Below are 8916 nucleotides of genomic sequence, written 5' to 3' on the forward strand. Positions count from 1 at the left end.
TCTGGGTTATTTATGCCAATGTGGGTGTTTTCTAGGAGGCCGTGCTGCAAGAGGTGAGCCCAGGGTCCTCCTGCTCCACCATCTTCCCAGCAGCCTCTGCCAAAGATGTTTTTACTATGAGAGTGCCTGGCTGGCTCAGTCACTAGAGCGTGGGAGTCTTGATCTCAGGGTTGTGAGTTTGAACCCCACATTGGGTTGTAGAGATTACTTAAAATATTTTTTAAAAAATATTTTATTTATCTATTTTAGAGAGAGGGAGAGAGCATGAGCGGGGGGGGGAGCAAATGGGGAGAAAGGGGGAGAGAAAATCTCGAGCAGACTCCCCACTGCTTGAGCCTGACACAGGGCTCGATTCCACAACCCTCAGACCATGACCTGAGCCAAAACCAAGAGTCTGACGCTCAACCGGCTGAGCCACCCAGGTGCCCCGAGATTACTTAAAATCTTAAAAAAAAAAAAAAGAGGTTTTTACTATGTATAGATTTGTAACTTGTCCCTTTTTCTTTCAGTATTTTAAAATGTTACTCCACTGTCTCTTACTTGCATTATTTCCAGTGAGAAATATGATTATCATTTTTATCTTTGTTCTTATGTAGTTAATAAGTCTCTTTCTCTGGATGCTTTTGAGATTTTATTACTGGTTTTGTGTTATTTGATAATAATACCCTTTGATGTAGTTTTATTCACGTTTCTTGTGCTTGGGTTAGTGGACTTTGTATATGTGGTTTTATAGTTGTCATCAAATTTGGAAAATTTGGGGGCATATTTCTTGAAGTATTTTTTCTGTCCCCCTTCTCTTTTTTCAGGGACTTCAATTATTCATGCAATAGGCTGTGTGAGGTTGTCTACAGTTTACAGATACTCTTCATGTTTTTGTCTTGTTTTGTTACTCTTCCATCTCTCTGTATTTTGTTTTGGATAATTTCTGCTGCTATGCCGTTAAGTTCATTATCTTGTGTATTGTCTGATCTGCTATTTAATTCAATCTAGTCTATTTTCCATCTCAGACACTGTGGTTTTTATTTCTAGAAACTTGATGTATGTCTTTATGTCTTCCTTGTTTCTACTTACATTTAAGATAACATTGTGTCAGTTCTGAGGTGGTTTCAGCTGGTTATCTCATTATTATGGATCATGTGTCCTGACTCTTTGCATACCTGATAATTTTAGATGCCAGAATTTTACCTTGTTGGGTGTTGGATATTTTTGTATTCTTATAAATCTTCTTGAGCTTTGTTCTAGAAATCAGTTAAGTTACTTGGAAATTATTTGGTCCTTTCAGGTCTTTTATGATTTATTAGGTAGGTCCAAAGCAGTGCTCAGTTTATTTAAAGTTTTTATTTAAATTCCAGTAGTGTAATACTCGTTTCAGGTGTACAATTTAGTGATTTAACACTTCCATACATCACCCGGTGCTCATCACAAGTGCCCTCCTTAATCCCCATCACCTATTTAACCTATCCCCCACCCACTTCCCCTCTGGTAACCATCAGTTTGTTCTGTATAGTCAAGAATCTGTTTCTTGGTTTGCCTCTGTCTTCTTTCCCCCATGAACATTAGTTTTACTTCTTAAACTCCACATATGAGTAAAATCATATGGTATTTCTCTTTCTCTGATGGACTTATTTTTTTTAAAGATTTTATTTATTTAACAGAGATAGTGAGATTTTATTTATTTAACAGAGATAGTGAGAGAGGGAACACAAGCAGGGGGAATGGGAGGGGTAGAAGCAGGCCTCCCGCTGAAGAGTGAGCCTGATGTGAGGCTCTATCTCAGGACCCAGGGATCATGACCTGAGCCAAAGGCAGACTCCCAATGGACTAAGCCACCCAGGCGCCCCTTGATTGACTTATTTCACTTAGCATAATACTCTCTAGCTCCATCCATGTCATTGCAAATGGCAAGCTTTCATTCTTTTTATGGATGAGAAATATTCCATTGTATATAGATACCACATCTTCTTTATCCATTCATCAGTCTATGGACATTTGGGCTCTTTCCATAATTTGGCTATTGTTGATAATGCCGCTATAAACATCAGGGTGCGTGTATCCCCTCAAGTTAGTATATTTGTATTCTTTGGGTAAATACTTGGTAGTACTGGATCATAGGGTAGTTCTATTTTTAACTTTTTGAGGAACCTCCATACTGTTTTCCAGAGTAGCTGCATCACTTTGCATTCCAACTACCAATGCTTAGTTAAGCAATAATTATTCTTCACTACTGAGGCAAGACCTTCTTGAGCACTCTAGCTGCTATCTTATGAATTATGAGTTTTTCCAATCTGGCTGATAGGAACAGACACTGTTCCCAACCAACCCTGGCCACTGTTGCCTTTAATCCTTTCTGATGGTTCTTTCCTTGGCTTTGAGTAGTTCCTCACACACATGTGCTAATCAGTGCTCTGCAGAATACGCTAGTGAACTTTCTGCAGATCTGTACAAGGGTTTTTGTATAAGCATTTTTTCTTTCTGTGCTCTCCTTCCTCTCTGGAATTCTGTCCTAAAGTTTGGCTTCCCCAGACTTTCAGCTCAAAGAGTTCACCAGGCTACCCAATGTTCCCCTTTCTATGATGTGGCCTAAAAATACCCTCAAGGCTGTAAACTGGAGCAATCTCAGGTTCAGGGCTCACTGCATTTGTTTTCTGTCTTTCAAGAATCATTGTCCTTCATTGCCTGGTGTCTAGGGTCTTGAAAACCATTGTTTTGTATATTTTGCCTAGTTTTTGTTTTTCATTATTTTAGGTGAGAGGGTAAATCTGGTCCTTGTTACTTGATCTTGACTAGAAGCAAGGGTCCGATCAATTTTGTTTTAACAGCCCTCCAAGGAATTCTGGTGCATGTTAAAGTTTGAGGACTAGACAGATCTATGAATTGAACATTAGGTGATTGTTTCACTAATACTCTCAACCACCATATACCATGAAGACAGGATTACATGAGTCAGTAAATCTAATATTTGGAGGAAAAAGATTTTTTGTAAGGAAATTTATTCATGCTTTGTAGCATGAAAGATATGTCAGTAATTGTGAGATATTTGAAATATTTATACAGTCTGGATATATGGAGATTTAGGCAAGGAGAGGAAGATTTTATGAAATAACCTTATTTCATTAATTTGCTATGGTACGTAGTAGTCAGACATTTAGCTTTAAGCTACCCAATAATTTCTTTAACTGTTAAATTTTTATAAATGGTAAGTACAAATTTGAGTAGAATTAGTGGCCTAAGGCTATGTACCTACCATAAAATCGCTCTGATTTAAAGCAGACAGAAAACCAGAATACCAGTTCTTCTAGAAGTCGGGAATGTGACTGCTGTAAATACTTTGAAGGAAACTAATCAAGCTGTTGCATTCCTTATTTTTAAAGTTTCCTGCAAGAAACTTTAAAATAGTTTAAGATATGTATAAAATTTATGCCACCTTATTAAGCAGCTAAAGCAGAAGTAAATTTAAAGATTTTATTTATTTTTTTGTCAGGGAGAGAGCACACAAGCAGGGGGAGCGGCAGGCAGAGCAGGTAGAGGGAGAAGCAGGCTCTCTGCCAAGCAAGGAGCCTGATGTGGGACTCGATCCCAGGACCCTGGGATCATGACCTGAGCCGAAGGCACACGCTCAACCGACTGAGCCACCCAGGCGTCCCAGCAGAAGTAAATTTAAACTGGTGAAATAGGTAAGTGTTGACTTTATAAACTTTACCCAAATTATTAAAAAACAAACAAAACCCTGACTCCTAGGAAAGTGAGGGCATGGATCCAGATATACAAGCCTTCCCACAAAATCAAATGGAATAAATAAAACTGTTTTTTAAAAGAAGACTTAATAAAAGGCACTGAAACTAAGGAAAGTTCTTACCTACATGGCAGAGGCTTTGAGTTGTTGAGAGGTAACAGGTTGGGCCAAACTATCCGAAGACTCTGGGAATTCACACACCACTCCCCTCTTCTGTGAAAGAGAAAGTGGGTGGACAAGATTCTTTGTTGAAGCACAGATACTCTTCCACTATTGTAGATAAATAACAATGTTCAGAGAACAAGAACTTTAAACAAGATCAGTGATGAATTACAGTTAGAGAATGATATCAAATGGAGTTTTGAGAGGTTGGGAGGAAATGAGGTAAAAATAATTATATTATTGTACAACTAACAGATGGACTAGAAAAAGGAGCTGAGTCATTTTTGCAGAGAGCAAAGTGAATGGTATGGATTAAATTGTTGAGAAGAATAAAGGGATAATGTATATTAAGCATGTTTGGCATATAGTAAGTGCTCAATAACATCTGTTGTTGCTATTAAATATTAGCACTATTTATAGAATACATACTCTCAAGTGCCTTGAAAATTTTAAAGGAAGTAATATGGTTTCCTTAAGAAGCTTGCATTCTAATGTAACATACACAATCGGCAAAAGAAATACATTATTAAACCCATGGAACTGGAACATATAAAAAAAATCAGGGCTTCTGGCTGGCTCAGTCAGTAGAGCATGTGATTCTCAACCTCAGGGTTGTGAGTTCAAGGCCCACACTGGGCATGGACTCTACCTAAAACAACAACAACAAAAAAAACCCTGAAGCCAGACAGGGCACCTGACTGGCTCAGTTGGTAGAGCCTGTAACACTTGATCTTGGAGTTGTGAGTTTGAGCCCCACATTGGGGGATTTTATTAAAAAATAAAATCTTCAAAAAAAATCAGAAATGAGGAAAACATACCTAATGTAGTGGTTGTTTATGAGTTGGGGCAACCTCATAATACCTTTCTCATAGTTGTTAGATTAAATGAAGTATAGGACTTGCTACCTGATAAATGATCAATAAATAATAGCAGTTTTTTCCTTTGGGACTCAATTTTCTCATTTTTAAAAAGAAGGCAGTGAGTACAGTTAAGAGTGTTGACATCAGAAGAAATGGGTTCTTATCCCAATTCTACTGCTTATTACCTATGGGCGCCTTGGCAGGTTACTTAGCTTCTCTGACCTGTATCCTTATCTTTACAAAAGAGACATTTCAGTAGGCCATTAACATCCTGTTTTGTAACGTCTATTAGAAGCTACTTGATGTGCAGCATATCTCAAAAGGAAATCTGAAAAATCTACTCTGACATCTTCATTTGTTGTTTTGTGTTTATTTATTTTTTGGTTTAGGTTTTGGATGCTAGAGATGGACACGAGAATTCCTTCCATCTATTTTGCTTAATTAAACAGATTTGGAAGAAGTTATGTGGAAGGAAACCCATTTTCATTTATCTTGAGAAATTTAGAGTCAATTGGGGAAGACACTTATAATCAGGTGAACATTGTTTTAAGGACTTCTATATAAAATTTAAAACAGACATAAAGGCTACTTAAAGGATACAGGATTTTTTTTATCTAACAAGCTTCCAAAATGCAATTTTAAGTTACTCAGCTGTTAAGCAACTCATTACATGTATTTCCAGTGCAAAGGAAGTTTCTTTTCAAGGAAGATATAGTCTTTAATTCCATTTAAGTTAAATTCTAGGAAAATGTTCAGATCTCTCAGGTAATTGTATAGACTTTTAGTTGTTACAAAATTAAATAGTATTTTGCTTCACATCAGAAATTAATAAACATTTCTATTAAATTGTTTAAAGAGTTTAAAGTCTAAGTGCAAAAAAAATTGCTTTCTCTTTGCATTTTCCTGGTGCTCTTTAAATGTTGTATATTTAATTACATTTAATTTCACCTTGCTTGTTATTGCTGGAATATCTGGAAACTTTTAAAAAGGGCAGAATAAACCCATTGTAGTGTACAAAATGGCTTTACCTTATTATCAGCCAGAGTAAAGTTTTTGCTTTTGACTGCTCAGGATCATTCTGAGAAATGACAGTTTTCTGAGGTGTAGTTCTGTCAAATGGAGCTTTACTCAAAAGGCCTTCAACAATACAAAATATCTTACTCTTTTTCAAACTTTTCAGATGTTTCTTATTCAACCCCATCCTGCAGAATGCACCTTGAAATAAGCAACTACAGAACCTCCTAGGATAGCACTGTTAGAAAATTAAATATTTATCCTGGCAATGGGTGTGCCTAATTACTGTCTTATCATTGTGAATTTATAAAACTGTAGCAAAAGCAAAACTGGAATATCTGGATTGGTGATCAGCAAGGGAATGAAACAAAGGGTGATTTAAAAATTGATGTTTCCAGTTTCTCCATTACAAACAATGCTGTAAGGAACATTTTTGAATGGGACAAACTTTTTTTTAAAAAGATTTTATTTATGTTATTTATTATTCATTTATTTAGAGAACAGGCAGGTGAGTGGGGGGAGGGGCAGTGGGCAAGGGATAGAATCTCTAACAGACTCCCCACTGAGTGCTGAGTCTGATGTGGGGCTCCATCTCACCTCCCTGAGATCAGGACCCCTGCTGAAATCAAGAGTCGGACACTTAACCGACTGAGCCACCCAGGTGCCCCTGAACATAACAAACTTGAGGAAAATTTTCATTACCATAAATTCCTGGAAGTGGAATTTTTAGATCAAAGAATATGCATGTTTTACAATTTTATAGGATCAGTTAAATAAGTTATTTTATGTAGCTACAATGGAATGCAGCTCTTAAAAAAAGAATGAGTTAAATCTATAAATACTGATATTTTTAAATGTCCACAGTATATTATTTAACTGAAAAGAAGTTGCTTAGCAGTATAAAATCCCATTAACATTTATATAGAGATGTTAGTATTTCAGGGAGGAAACTGTGGAAGAATATATGTCAAACAGTGGTTGACTCATTTATCAAATTCAAAGATTACTTTTTAAATTATATAAGTAATGCATGGATAAATGCATGGATATTATTGTAAAAATAAATTAATATAGATATACAAACACTTGTACTCAAGTGTTCAAACAGTCTTATTCATAAAAGCTCAATACTTTAAACAACCCAAAGTCTACCAATTGGTGGATAAAGAAATTGTGGTATATCCATACAGTGGGATACTACTCAGCAGTGAAAAAGAACAAACTATTGATACACACTATAACATAGATGAATCTCGAAATCATTATGCTAGGAGAAAAAAGCCACACACAAAAGATTACATACTGTATGATTTCATTTATATGAGATTTTGGAAAGGGCAAAGCTATTGTGACAGATCAGTGTTTGGCCAAGGGCTGGAGGTGAGGGAAGAGGATGAATACAAAGGAGTATGAGGGAACTTTTGCGGGTAATAGAAATAATTGATATCACGATTATGGTGTTGGTTATTCTACTGTATACATTTGTATTCATATAATTATACAGTTAAAATTGGTAAATTTTATTCCATGCACAAATTATATTTCAATAAAGCAAAATTTTTATTTATTTTTAAAGATTTTATTTATTTATTTGACAGAGAGAGACACAGCAAGAGAGGGAACACAAGCAGGGGGAGTGGGAGAGGAGAAGCAAACTCCCCGTGGAGCAGGGAGCCTGATGCGGGGCTCGATCCCAGGACCCTGGGTTGATGACCTGAGCCGAAGGCAGATGCTTAACGACTGAGCCACCCAGGTGCCCCTAAAGCAAAATTTTTAAAGTACAGATTAAGCTCTTTTGACTACTACACCAAAACCAGATTCCCTCACTTCCTGGGAAGGTCTCCACCTCCCTCCAAACAGGTTAAACAGGTAACCACCATCACTACTGCAGATTCTACTTAAAAATTCTTGTTCTGGGGCGCCTGGATGGCTCAGTCCTTAAGCGTCTGCCTTTGGCTCAGGTCATGATCCCAGCCTCCTGGGATCAAGCCCCGCATCAGGGTCCCTGCTCAGCTGGAAGCCTGCTTCTCCCTCTCCCACTCCCCCTGCTTGTGTTCCCTCTCTCGCTCTGTCAAATAAATAAAATCTTTAAAAAAAAAATTCTTTTTCTGCATTTACACACACACATACACACTCACACTCACAAATACCCAGGGGAAATCTACATTATATTGCTTTACAGTACTTCGTCATTATTTGGCGTTTTCCACTAACTGTGTCTTGGAGACCTTTTCATTAGAATTTATAATTCTACATTATTCTAACTTCTGATAGTTTTATGCTGTATGGATATAATATGGTTTATTCAGCCATCCCCTCTTTCACTCGACCATATTTGAACGTCAAAGTGTGCCAACTCCAGGGAATACAATGGCATACAAAAAAGGATTTGAGTCCTGCCTTCTCAGCGCTTTCAGACAAGTGGGGTAGGGGGGAAGTTTGTCAATAATATTATATGTGAAATCAAAACTATTAACTATTATGATTCTTTGAGCCTGAGTAATTCATCTAGTGAGATCAAAGAAGTATTTTCCAAGGGAGTTAAACTTTTAATCAGATCTGAAGGGTGGGTGATAATGACTTAACTAAGGTAGGGGTGTAGGTAAGGGTAGCTGCTTATCCTGAACTGCACCAACGGTAGAGAGGAAATATGGGGATATGACGAAAATTATGGGGAATGTGCTTAAAAAATTTTTTCACAAGATGTATACCTCATTTTGTAATCAGAAAAACATTAAGATCATAAATATTTTTAGAATTAGGAGGCTTTCCACTTTCTTAACATAAGGAATTAAGTTTTCCATGCTTCAGGGAGAGAAATGATACAAGAAAAGCACTTTCCTCGTTGGCTTCTCTTAAAAAGCTGTACTAGTCGATGAACGTATCTCGGAGCTCTCTCCTCTTGATTAGGGATATTCAGTATGACCTGGAGTGGAGGGGTCAATGGGTCTAGGCCACAGCGTCTACGTCTGCACAACTTTTAACCACTTATCTCCTGGGAAAGCAAGGCCCATCTTCACCTCTCCACTACGGCAAATGTCTGGTGCCGCGCAGGAAACGTGTACCGTGGTGGACCGCGGAATCCCCAACGCGCGTACCGTTTAAGAGGAGGGCACTCAAAGGGCAAGAGGAACCAAGCTTCATTTC

The sequence above is a fragment of the Eumetopias jubatus genome, unplaced genomic scaffold (assembly GCF_037043125.1).
Source record: "Eumetopias jubatus isolate StellerSeaLion01/CBP00866 unplaced genomic scaffold, mEumJub1_p1.0 scaffold_1, whole genome shotgun sequence".
Lineage (NCBI taxonomy): Eukaryota > Metazoa > Chordata > Mammalia > Carnivora > Otariidae > Eumetopias > Eumetopias jubatus.